This window comes from Acinonyx jubatus, chromosome C2 (genome assembly GCF_027475565.1).
Source record: "Acinonyx jubatus isolate Ajub_Pintada_27869175 chromosome C2, VMU_Ajub_asm_v1.0, whole genome shotgun sequence".
NCBI classification, from domain to species: Eukaryota; Metazoa; Chordata; class Mammalia; order Carnivora; family Felidae; genus Acinonyx; species Acinonyx jubatus.
In genome coordinates, this window is record NC_069384.1 from 93,527,822 (window position 1) to 93,541,294 (window position 13,473).

Consider the following 13,473-nt stretch of genomic DNA (forward strand, 5'->3'; position numbering starts at 1 on the left):
TTTATATTATTTTTGTTTCCCTTCTCTTATGTTCATCTGTTCTGTGTCTTAAAGTGCTCATATGAGTGAAGTCATATGATATTTGTCTTTCTCTGACTAATTTCACTTAGCCTAATACCCTCTAGTTCCATTCCATCTTGTTGCAAGTGGCAAGATTTCATTCATTTTGATTGGCAAGTAATACTCCATTGTATATATATATATATATATATATATATATATATATATATATATATACCACGTCTTCTTTATCCATTCGTCCATCGATGGACATTTGGGCTCTTTCCATACTTTGGCTATTGTCAATAGTGCTGCTATAAACATTGGGGTGCATGTGCCCCTTTGAAACAGCACACCTGTATCCCTTGGATAAATACCTAGTAGTGCAATTGCTGAGTCATAGTGTGGTTCTATTTTTAATTTTTTGAGGAAACTCCATACTGTTTTCCAGAGTTTGCCTCATTTCTTAGATGACAGAACTTAGGTTTACAAAGAGGGTAAGTAAATTGCCCCAAGGTCTATGTAGCTAGAAATGGTGGAACAATAATCTAACCAAGTTCTATGGGTCTTTTCCTCATCTCTGGCTAATGTGTGGATGACTGAAATTTAAATTCCAGTTCTGTGAATGAAATACCTAAAACAGTATCTGATACCATGTACTTACTCTCATGGTTGGTTTCTTTTCTAGTTAGCTATGTGCCCCAGTCCTGTATCTTTGACAGTTTGTGAGACAGCTGTCCCACTGAAGGAAGGTAAATTCAGTATATCTGCTACCAAAACCACTATTCCTATCCCTGCCCTGCTTAGATTGCTCTTCCTCTCACCTTCGTGGTTTCTGTCCATGAAACTTTTATTCATTCTTATCTCTCAGGCTGGCTTATAATGCTGTCTTGGTTTAATCTTCCTTTGCTAACTTCATGTGGGCCCATTCAGTGGAAGCCTAGATTTTGCAGTAGACTTCTACTTGACCTACCTCTCTCTCTCTTTCTTGAATCTCTGTTCATTCCATATGTTGCTGTTTGGATTAATTACTCTAAAAATACCCTTTTAACCACTTACCATCTTACTCATTTTCTAGAGCTCTTACTATGTGTCTGACACACAAAATTCTTTAATTAGACAGAATTTACTATATGCCAAATTATATACTAAATTGTGTGAATCCAGCAACTACTGTTTCATGGACAGCTAATCAAAGAATCTCAGTTTACTCTCTTAATGCAAAGACATCTGTCTGTAGTCCAGTTGAGAAGATAAAACATACACGGTGAACAGAATTGGTGACCAAAAAGAATATTATAATGTTAGCTCAGAAAAATAACAAGATTTTCATGTATTTTGATAACTGAATACTATAATCTTTGGAAGTGAAAAGAGCTACTGTATATTTTCCCCCATAAGCCCATCTTTAAATTTAAAATACAAAAGGTATTTTGGGGTAAATAAACCCACTTTGTATGATCACATTGATTTTATATATTTTTATGTGATTTCTGAAAAAGTTATAGTAATATTTTAATTGTGGCCTCTTAAATGTATAGTAGGTATAAATGTGAAAATTAAAAATGTAAAAATAGTAAGAGAAAAAAGCTATAACTGTATAGTACTAAAAAAGATAAACGAGGCCATATATGCAAGGGCTGACCACATAACAGAATTTTGATGGACTTGCCTGTATACATTTTTTTTTGAGATTCTCATTACAAAAAAAACATAAAAAACAAGGTAAAAATGCAAGTAACTAATTTAGGAAAAATATTTTATATATGATGAGAAAGAATTTAGTCGCCTTTAGAGAGGAAGAGTTTTTGGAAATAATAATAGAAATAATATGGTATAATAGAAATAATATGGAACTAAAAGAAGGATTGAGTTAAGAATGAGGCAGCAATTAGCAAAGTAAGAATTATCAATTACCTGTAAAGATGTTCTTAAAATATAATCATACCAACAATATAAATGCAAAACAGAACAAGAATTAGATACCATTTTTTAAACTTATAGATTGGCAAAGATTTTTTTTAAATGATATGCCCAGAATGGACACTCATACCCCCTGCTTATGGAAATGAAGATTGGAGGCTGGTACTCTATCTTTACTCAAGGGCATTTGGGATGCATACAGATAAACATTCACACGCGCGCGCGCGCACACACACACACACGCGCACACACACAGATAGATATACAGGCATGTATCCTAAATAAATATTTGGGTAACTGTGTAAAGATGTATGTAGAAGGTAACCAATAGGGAATTGCTTAAGTAAATCCATTAAAGGACACTGTGAAAGGACACATCAGCCAGTTAAAATGATGTAGATTTATATTTATAGTGCAAAAACATTAACTTATATAATGGGATTTTTTTAAAGACTTTTAAAAATACTATGATTAGATAAAATACATTTTCATTTTTGGCAAATAAAAAAGGAAGAAAAAGGAAATAAAAGAAAAAATGTATCTACTGTCTATTTAAATGATGGGGATGTCTAGGATACCAATGGTGTCGAAGATACTTGTATCTGGGTAGTAATTTCACTAATTTAACTTTTAAAACATTTTTTTTCTTTCTTATGTCTGCTTCTTTTTCTTCTAAACTTTCTCTTACGTTGAACATCAGAGCCACTTCTGTTTCTTTTTTTTTTTAATTGCTCCCCATTGGGCTGTCTTTGCTCCTCAAAGACAGTCAGCAATCTGAGGCAAGGACTGTGTTTGCATCTCTGTGGCCTCAGTGCCAGGAAGGTGCTGAGCATACGAGGCTGATAGAATAGTTGGACTGTAAATGAAAATGATTATTATTTCTACAGACCTGTTTGCTAATAATGTCGATACAAAGCAGATGGCTGCAGGTACTTTGAGAGTTCATTTTATTTGTGGACTAAAAGTTCGACAGGAAGTGATAAGATGATTCCAGTAGGAATATCTCTGTGTTCCTAAAGGACTTCTACGTCATCAAGAATCTAGCTTTTTAGCAATGACCCCATATTGCCATAAGCTTCAGCAGATAACAAGTGGAGAATGATAGCTGTTTTAATGCTGTCTGCAGAGAGTTTTTTTCTTTGGTCAGGGCCCTGGTTCCAAATTAAACGAAAGCATTAATGTAGCTTTGGAACCACCACCTTCAGGAATCACTTGCAATAGTACAAGCTGAGTCACACCCAACTATTTATCATTTCTTTTGTGAGATGGGCCAGATAGGAGAGTTGGTTTTCTTGTGAGAGTGAATTGTTAAAATCTGGATGTTTATTAGAAATTGGTTGAAAGAAAGAGAGGAGTGGTCAAGCAGGGATTCACTTATTTTTACCCTTTTCCTAATGCTGCAATTTTTTAAGTTGGAAACAAAATTAGTCGTCTTTTATTTTGCTGGATCCCCAGGAAGTTAATTGACTTTCCCAGGGCCTCAAAGCTCATTAATGGATGAATGCAGAGTCAGAATGCAGGCATCCTGAAATGTGACAATTTAGCTTGGCCTGAAGTTCTGTGAAAGGCACTGGAAGTTTGTTGTTATTGTTTTTAAATAAGCGGACCTGCAGTCCATTTTCCAATAGGCACTGGGAGAAAGCAGCAAGCCTGTTTGCATCTGCATGGCATGAACAGGAGATTTCGTATTCTTGGGAATCAGTTGCTGCCTGCCAGTTCTCACCCTGGCCAGCTGCTCCTCCCACGAAGACAGCTATGGTTGCTGGGAATCAAGAGTCTGCAAGTGTATATATTCATTTATTCAGTCACCATTCATTTGTTCATCCTACAAATATATATCAAGCACTTGCTAGACAAAAGGGACTCTTGTAGACACTTAGAATATATCCATGAACAAAACTAAAGAAAGCCCCTACTTACATGTAGCTTACACTCCTGCTACAGACCATAGAAAATAAATATAATTAGTAAGAAAAGTGTAGAGAGTGCTGGAAGCTGACAAGAGCCTAATAGAGCAGGGAAAGGTTGATGGGGTTGCATCCAGAGGAAGTCCCATTGTAGAGGACTCAAGGAGGCGTGTTCCAAGCCTGGTGGTTTCCAAGAATAACAATGGGAGCAGTGTGATCAGAAACCTGGGAGATGAGACCTGGAGCCACATCATGCAGGGCCTTACCGACCATTGGAAAGATGTCAGCTCTTACTCTGAGTGAGGTGGGAGGGCCACTGGAGGGTTTTGAAAGTAGAGGAGGGATGGAATATGAGCCACGTAGTTAAGGGGTCTCTCTTATTTCTGGGTTGAGACTAGACCAGATGGAGGCCAGAGTAGAATCAGGGAGGCCAATTAGGAGACTGTTTTAGCAAGCGAATCCCCTTCCTGAGGTTGGCAAAGGGAGATCTGCAAATAGTGGTCTCTCCCAAACCCAGGCCCCAAGGGAGGGCCAGGCCTTCACATTCCATTTGACCACCTGCAATTAAGTAGGACCCACATTCTGCTTGGAAGACAGAGGGCCTAGCAGGGACCATCCCCACTAGTAATCGTCCATTAGCTTCTGTGTTACCGGGGAAAAAAATACCAAGCCATGAAATGCTTATGAGGATGAGGGCATCTTCTTTTTCTAGTTGTGCTCTTTCTATTTGGTAACAAACTCAGGGGGAACTTGGAAAAGTAAAGGCAGAATAGAAACATAATGGGAAATTAATACCAGAGTACAATGTTGGTGGAAACTTGGTTATAGAATATGGTTGTGTATCATTATTCCAAGGGCTCCGACTCACTAAATTTGAGCCATTCTGTGTTAATAATAACAGTGGCAGATAATATTTATTGCTTGCTTCTCATATGCCAAATGTTATGGTTTTGGGTTTTTTGTTGTTTTTTTTTTTTTTTTTGCATTATCATATTATTTCATTAGATCTTTACAACTACTCTATACATTAGATCTATCATTATCCCCACTTTACCGATAAGGAAATTTGGCTCAGAGAAGTTAAGAAATTTACCCCAAGTCTTACAGCTGTTGAGTGATAAAGCCAGTGTGCTAGCTAACCCCAAGCTCTCTTATGCTAGAATCAAGCCCTTGAGTTTTACATTCTTTTTTTTTAAGTTGTAAAAAATAATTCTGATATCAAAAGTTGGTGTTCCAAATAGGATTGATGCTTTGGGTTTAATTTATTTTGACTTCATCTTTAACCTCCATTCCTCAGTTCCCCAATTTTCAAAGAGGGTAGCAGGACCAGTTAGCTACTAATAAGACTGATGTGGAAGTCTAAGAAGTATGCCTTGAGGAGTACCTTAAGACTTTTGGGAATGTTTTAGCAAACAATTGCAAAGATCACAGATAGTTGACTCTTTGGACTAATGGCATTCTGTTAGGATTACATTTATATAAAAATGTTATTGTGAATTATATAGAGACATAACCTGTAGCAACCAAAGCAGCACTTTTTTAAGAGAGAGAGAGAGAGAGAGAGCATAAGTGTGAGTGGGGAGGGGCAGCAAGTGAGAATCCCAAACAGGCTTCATGCTGTCAGCACAGAGCCCAACTTAGGGCTCGAACTCATGAACCATGAGATCATGACCTGAGCCGAAATCAAGAGTCAGATGCTGAACTGACTGAGCCAATCAAGCTTCCAAAGCAGCACTTTCTAACACGCATTCCCAGTATCCAGACTACAGGAAATATTCCCCAGTTATTTCTTTTGTTGTGGCTAGAGGTTTTGCACATATCCTACCAGCCAACACATGTGCTGTTTTAGGTGTCTGATTGAATTATAATCTGTGCGAATTCTATCAGTCTTGTTGTAGAGATAAACTCTTGTTTAGTACCAGCTCTTTGAGGAAATACAGCTACTTCTGATAATGGCTAAGTAATTCTCCTTTATCAACCGCTCAGGGCCTGAACCGGAAATCAAAAAGGGGAGCTCTTTCAATAAAGATTCTGATCTCTTGGAAACAAGCAAGCTCTGTCACACAGCACGGCCGTCTCATTCCACCTCATCTCAGTGATGAGAAGCTCTCCATTTTGCTGCACAGCATTCAGGCACTGGGACTGAGGGACAAGTACCATCTATTAGGGGTACTAATACTCTAACCTTAGAAGGCAAAATCATACATGTTTTGCTGTCTTCTCATACTACTACAATCCCAGGACTAGAATATCTTATAAACAATGATAAATTTCTTTTTTTTTTAAATAATATTGATTTTTGAGTAGAGGGAGAGAGAGAGAGAGAGAGAAAGGGAGGAACAGAGAGAAAGGGAGACAGAGGATCCTAGCAGGCTCTGTACTGTCAGCACGCTCAGGACTCAAACTCGGGGCTGGAATTCCCCAATGGTGAGATCATGACCTGAGCTGAAGACAGACTCTTAACTGACTGAGCCACCCAGGCACCCCAAAAGCAATAATATCTGATTAGTTTCCAAAATGTAGGGTGGTCAAGTAAGACAGCAGATTACTGTACTGAAATGTCTCAGTAAGCCATTCATTAGATTGCAACAGTGTAGCCTTGAAAAGCTAAGAGTTCAGAAACTATGTATGCATTGAGGGGACAAGCATTGCCACCGTTAGCTAAAACCTGATCTGGAATCCAGAGACCTGGGTTCTAGTATTGGCAGAGGCAGCATCTCTGACATCTGGTTTCTTCCATATAAAAATGGTAACTTTAGAGTAATAGGCCTGGGTTTTCAAACTGGCAGCCCAGAGGCTAAGTACTGTCTGGGTGAATGTATTTAGTTTTAGTCACATAAGATGACGGTGTTTTAGTTATGGCAACATTAGAAAAAATCAATTTCTTGCAAAAGTCTGGATTCCTTAAAAAGTTTTGAAAACTAGGATGATTTGAAAATGCTGGGCCTGAAACCCCCAATAGCAGCAGTGTGTTATAACTGTTTGGGGAGCACACACCTGCTCCAATTTGTACCAGAAATTCCACCACTCCCAGGTGACTTCCATACATGCTAAACTTCACATATTGATGTTAGGTGTCTAGCTCCTGCATAAGATCATCTGCAAATAAGATACTGAGATGAACCAATGAGAGATCCTTTCTAGAATCTGCAGTGATGTTGGCCACAACCTCCAGACCTAGGTCTGCTAGAGTTTACATTTGCTGTAGCATCTTTCCTGGCAAAAAGATCATGCCCATTGACATTTTTGGTTGTTGTAAGATATAAATATGAAATGCTGCAAATAGCATTATTAAAAATTCAGCCACCTGTAGCTGAGTCCTTTGAATAATTAATATTTCTCCTTTTTGAGTTCTATGCATCAGAAATGAGGCTTTATTTTTCTTTTCTTTCCTTTTTTTATTTATTTTTTGATTGTTTTAATCAGTATTTGTCACTTGTATAACTAAAGAACTCCTTTCTTCATATATATAGAGCCTAGGTCATTTGTCTGGAGAAGTAATTGAATCTTATTATTTGTGAGTAGAAATTTTTGAAAGGCTAACTTTGGTAATTCTAGAAGGAGTGCCTGAAATATTAGGAGGAATGATTGTAAACAGGCTTCCAGTCTCAGAGCTGTCCTATTGCACGACCTATAGAGATAGGTTACTTAGTTACAAACACAGAGTTAAAGTCATACCTAATTTGATACTTTGCAACAGGGCCTGAGATCAGCTTTAAAAGAGCCATTTTTATGAACCATGGGTGATTCTGTGACAAGAATGTACAAATGATTTCTTCTTTTATCCCAATGAATTTCATTTGAAATGTGCTTAAACTTCTTTTCACCTGAGCAGAAGGAAGACTTATGTGTCCCCAGAGTTATTCTGCCACTGGTCTAAACAAACCTTCTGGTTCCTTTTCTAGATAAATTCTGAACCAAAATCTGTGTCTCATTAACCTAAATGCTTCTCAAAATCCTCAACTATCAAGCCGCTTAATCATAAATCTTCTGAGGCTAGTATTTTCTCTTCTTTTCCTGTTTTTACTTGTCCGAAAGCTTGCTTTCCCATCCCCTCCCCAAATTCTTCTATTTGGCTGTAACATTCTGACCAGCAGCATTGAGCATTTCTTAACAGCCTTAATAAGGTTAGTTTCTGTGAGCAGAGTGGACACGTAATGGTTTACTCCTAACAGGAAAAATTCCCCAGCTGAGCTTGCATACATACTGAGAAACTTGAGCACCAGAAACCAAATACAAGATGCAACTAATTTTGCTTATTCCCTGAATGCTTTATGCCAACTCTGAGGCTCTCTCTCCCTAGACATGGTAACCGTTGAGCCCTTGTAGTGGGCCTGTCCTTTACACAGGCTTCTTGTCGCTAAAAGTACCAGTTGGCTCCATATATTCAAACTCCCATTGTCGTTCTCAAGATATAAAGTCGTTCATTATCCAGAAACTATATTGACAAAGTTTGGGAGACTTCACGTCCTTGGGACTCAATTTTTTGTCTTTGCAAAACTTAGAATTTATAGTTCAAGCACTTGTTCTGAAGTCTAAAAATATAATGTAGAAGTTAAAGGAATTTTTCTTTTCAAATACATGCTAGTTTAAAAATGAATGCATTTCCAAATTTGAAATTCCCACCAGTTTTACTTTACTTTTCCATAAGTTGGCTTAAATGGTAAACACGTTCATATGTACACCTGCCAATTTCTGTACTTACATGCACATGTATTTTATATTGTGGGACTTTAAACTACCTCTGACAAGTGAGACAGCATTCCATAACAAAGTACTGGTTTTGTTTACACCTTCATAAATCATGCAGATGAGATCCGTGGCTATTCCCAGCCACACATGATAAAAATATCCTGTGCCTTTCTGATGTTTCTGGACCTTCAAGGTCAAGATGCTTATCCTCTGCAGAGCTGTGAATTCTTGGGTGTTTATCTTTCCTACCCATTTCTTAGAATGCCCCTTCAGTTGCTCAATACAAACTTCTCTCATTTCAATTTTTTTTTTAAGTTTATTTATTTATTTTGAGAGAGAGAGAGAGAGAGAGAAGCAGAATCCCAAGCAGAGCCCGATGCGGGTCTTGAACTCATGAACTATGAGATCCTGACCTGAGCCAAAATCAAGAGTCAGTCACTTAACTGGCTGAGCCACCCTGGTGCCCCAGAACTTCTCTCATTTTAGACAGACCTTAAGCATCCTGCTCCCTCGTCTTCCTCTCCCTGCCTCTTTCTCCTCCTTTTACTATAAAAGAGAAGGATCTGTTAATAGTCAGTTATTCTTGTGAGTGACTGACTGGTGATATGCGAGGGGAACAAGTTGAGGTGTTTGGGGCCAGTGCCTGCAATTCTAAAATATCATAAAGCATTGTTTCTTATATAGGATCTTAAAACCAGTTAACTAGCAGACCGGTGAATACTGTAGGGACCCCAGAAATCATCCTAAGCTTCTTAAGTTGGTTCTGAGGATAAACCTTTTAAAAGTATTTCAGAGGTGATTAGGATTGGAAAGTGCAGGTTAGAAGTGACCACAGGGGCGCCTGGGTGGCTCAGTTGGTTAAGCGTCCAACTTCAGCTCAGGTCATGATCTCGCGTTCATGGGTTCGAGCCCCGCATCGGGCTCTGTGCTGACAGCTCAGAGCCTGGAGCCTGCTTCGGATTCTGTGTCTCCCTCTCTGCTCCTCCCCTGCTCATGCCCTGTCTCTCTCTGTCTCTCAAAAATAAAATAAAACATTAAAAAAAATTTTTGTAAAGAAGTGACCACAGCAGTGACTCCATATTGAAGACCCCTCCTGATGAGGTGAGCTCTGTCTCTCAAAAACAAAATAAAACATTAAAAAAATTTTTTGTAAAGAAGTGACCACAGCAGTGACTCCATATTGAAGACCCCTCCTGATGAGGTGAGCTCTGTCTCTCAAAAACAAAATAAAACATTAAAAAAATTTTTTGTAAAGAAGTGACCACAGCAGGTGACTCCATATTGAAGACCCCTCCTGATGAGGTGAGCTCAGGGCTGGCTCAGGCAGTTCTTCTGAAATTCCTTCTGGGCTCAGCTGAGACCTAAGACCTTTTGCTTAAATATTGTCCTGGAGAGGGGAAGGCAGAGGAGGGCATAATAAGTGCCCCCTCCCCCCACAGCCTCTAAGAGAAAACAGAAATATAAGACAACTGACAAAAATACATGACAAACAACCATGTAAGTTGTGACATATGTTAGAACTTTGTTTTTTTGTTGTTGTTTTTTTTAAAGGGCACCCGGGTGACTCGGTTGAACATCTGACATCGGCTTAGGTCATCATCTCATGGCTCATGGGTTCCAGCCCCACGTCGGGCTCTGTGCCAATAGCTCAGAGCCTGGAACCTGCCTTGGATTCAGTGTCTTCCTCTCTCTGCCCCTCCCCCCACTCTCGCTCTGACTCTCTCTCAAAAATAAGTAAACATTAAAAGCAAACTGTTTGTTTTTAAAAGTTAACCTTTTTAATGTCGATAACAATACGTGTCCAAATCATCCAGGCAACACTTTCCCCCTTTTATTATTATTATTTTTTTAATGTTTTATTTATTTTTGAGAGAGAGTGACAGAGACAGAGTGAAAGCAGGGGATGGGCAGAGAGAAAGAGAGAGAGAGAGAGAGAAAATCCGAAGCAGATTCCAGGCTCCAAGCTGTCAGCACAGAGCCTGATGCAGGGCGTGAACTCATTAACTGTGAGATCATGACCTGAGCCAAAGTCAGAGGCTTAACTGACTGAGCCACCCAGGCACCCCAACCCCTTCCCTCTTAATTGGGTCTCGCTTCACCATATTGTTTCTTAAATATCTACTCAGTGACACGGTTCCAGGTCCAGGCCCCTTCCTGCCTGAGCTTGGTTCTGTTCTCACCTTCAACCCAGTCTCTCTTCTCTTTTCCCAAGTGACACACAAGTGTATTCTATTTTCTGACCCAGTTATTTCGGTGGTGTGGAAAGAGCATTTCAAATGTACCATTCCTTCTAAACCTTTCCCTCTACCTCTTCAGCCTCAAATAAAAAGATCCGACATCCTGGAATGCACCACTGTTTTTTTCTTGCCATGTGATACAAGCTTAAAAAAAAGCCATGTGTTCTTTGTGCTCTTTTGTTAATAGAGGTTATAGAAATGCATGTGCCCCATGTTCTGTCAGCCATTTGAAGTGGATCTTGGGAAGCTATTGATACCATCTTCCAAGCTGGAAACTCTTCCTGGTTGCTCACTTTTAAAAATGCAGACAGACCAACAGATAAAAAGTAATAAGTATAGTTTAAGATTTGGGACTGCTAGGACCTTTACACTCATAAACACATTTAGTGTTCACACCAAACATTTTGTTTTATTTTATTTTATTTTATTTTATTTTATTTTATTTTATTTTGTTTTGTTTTGTTTTATTTTATTTTATTTTGTTTTATTTTGTTTTCTTTTCTTTTATTTTATTTTATTTTATTTTATTTTATTTTATTTTATTGTTTTATGTTGTATTTTATAGTGATGGTGGTAGGGTGCTGAGCCCAGGGTGGTTAGAGAACATACATGCCCAGGGTCACATAACTAGTACTTGAGAGAGCACCATTCTTTCAACACACTCTGCTTACTTAATGAGTAGGTATACCATGGATAAGGCTGCAGACCATTACTAAGCCTCATTTCTAAGTGAATAAGGAAAAGGGAATTGAGGCAATGGCGTATTAATGAATCAGTAGCTGCAAATCACCAAGCCCAGCACCCGGCACATGGCAGATTCTCAGTTAATGTTAGCAAGTATTGTTGCCCCAGTGTCAACTCTTCAAGAACTTTCTTTGGGGGAAGATATTAATGATCCATTATTTCTTGCTTGTGAGATGTGAAGTTATTGACTTACTGCTGCTGGGCTTGGCATGTTGAGCCGTTTCTGTTTATTAATGTGATGAGGTTACTTGTGATGAGGGAGGGTCCCTGCTGCGTGGTGGCAGTAATTATCAGTGTCACTGTGTGGCTGCAGGAACCAGTTGCTAGCAAATGCTGGTTTCTTCCTTTCTTTCTCTTTTTTTTTTTTTAAATCCCATTACACAATTTAACAATCATTTCATTCCATAGTGAGATGAAAAGAATTCAGCAGCCTTCAGCTAGAGCTGAATAGAGAAGCAAATTATAGAAATCACTGACATTAGTGCCTGGCTAGAGCAGGATTGTTTCCTACTGAATATTTGAAAGTATTTTGTCCAATCTAATTTTAAAAGACTAGAGTCACTGGGCTTCCACTGCTTTCCTCGGGAACTATAATTTTGTGGCCTAATAGAGCTCAGCGGTGGGACATTTTCTCCCGCTGATATGGGAGCAATGGAAGGATTCATAGGAGGTCTGGTCACTGTGTTTGTCAAAATGAGATTTGAGAAGAGAAAGGAGCACAAACATATTCAGCTCACTTGAGAAAATATTTCAACCCAAGGATGTTTCTTCAGTCTATCCTGCCACCATTGAACCATGGTTTGCTACACAATGGGATTTTTCTTTAACTTTGTATTGTAGAGAATCCTCCAAATACACAATAGTAAAGAGAACAATATAATGGACACTCGTATGCGCAACACTAGTCCCCAAACCAGCAATCATTGACCAATCCTGCCCATCCATATGCTTACCCACTTCTTTCCTTCTATTCTTTTGAAACATATCTTCTCATTATATCTCTTTTTCTAAGTTCTGATAAAAAATATATAACATAAAATTTAACATTTTAACCATTTTAAAATATATAATTTAGTGGCATTAAGTACATAGTATTGTCCAACCATTACCACTATCTAGTTCCAGAACTTTGTCATGACTCCAAAAGGAAACCATTGGCAACCACTAATCTTTTTGTTTCTAGGGATTTGCCTATTCTGGATATTTCATATAAGTGGGTTTATACAATATAGAGCCTTTTTGGTCCTTCTCTCAATTAGTATGATCTTTTCAAGATTCAGCCATGTTGTATCAGGCATCAGTACTTCTTTCCTTTTCATAGCAAAATAATACTTTATTATAGGATATACCACATTTTGTTTATTCATCCAATGGTGGACATTTTGGCTACTTCCACCTTTTGTCTATTGTGAATAGTGCTGCTTTGGACATTCTGATGCAAGTTTTTGTTTGAATACTTGGTTTTCAATTCTTTTGAGTATATACCTAAAATTGGACTTACTAGGTCATATGGCAATTCTGTGTTAACTTAATGTGTGTGGAACCATTAAAGTGTTTGTGACTGCAACATTTTACATTCCCTCCAGCTGTATATGAGGGCTCCAATTTCTCACATCCTTGCCAACTTTTGTTATTTTCTGACTTATTAAAAAAATTATAACCATCCTAGTGGGTATAGAGTGGTATCTTATTGTTTTGATTTACCACTTCCTAATGACTGTTGATGATAAACATCTTGGCATGTGATTGCAGGTTATTTGTATATCTTCTTTAAAGAAATGTCTATTCAAGTGTTTTGCCCATTTTTAAATGATGTTGTTTATTTTTTTGTTGTTGATCTGTTCTTTATATATTCTGGATACTAGACTTTTATTAGATATATGATTTACAAATATTTTTCCCATTCTGGGAGTTTTCTTTTCACTCTCTTGTTTATATCCTTTGATGCATAGAAGTTTTTAATTTTAATG

At 38.1% G+C, this 13,473-nt stretch overlaps 1 protein-coding gene across 8 annotated transcripts in view; it reads left to right on the forward strand.

Annotated features, from left to right (window-relative positions):
- Positions 1–13,473, forward strand: part of TNIK (TRAF2 and NCK interacting kinase) — a 392,286-nt gene that overhangs the window by 246,136 nt on the left and 132,677 nt on the right. The gene's annotated exons all lie outside the window — the stretch shown is intronic.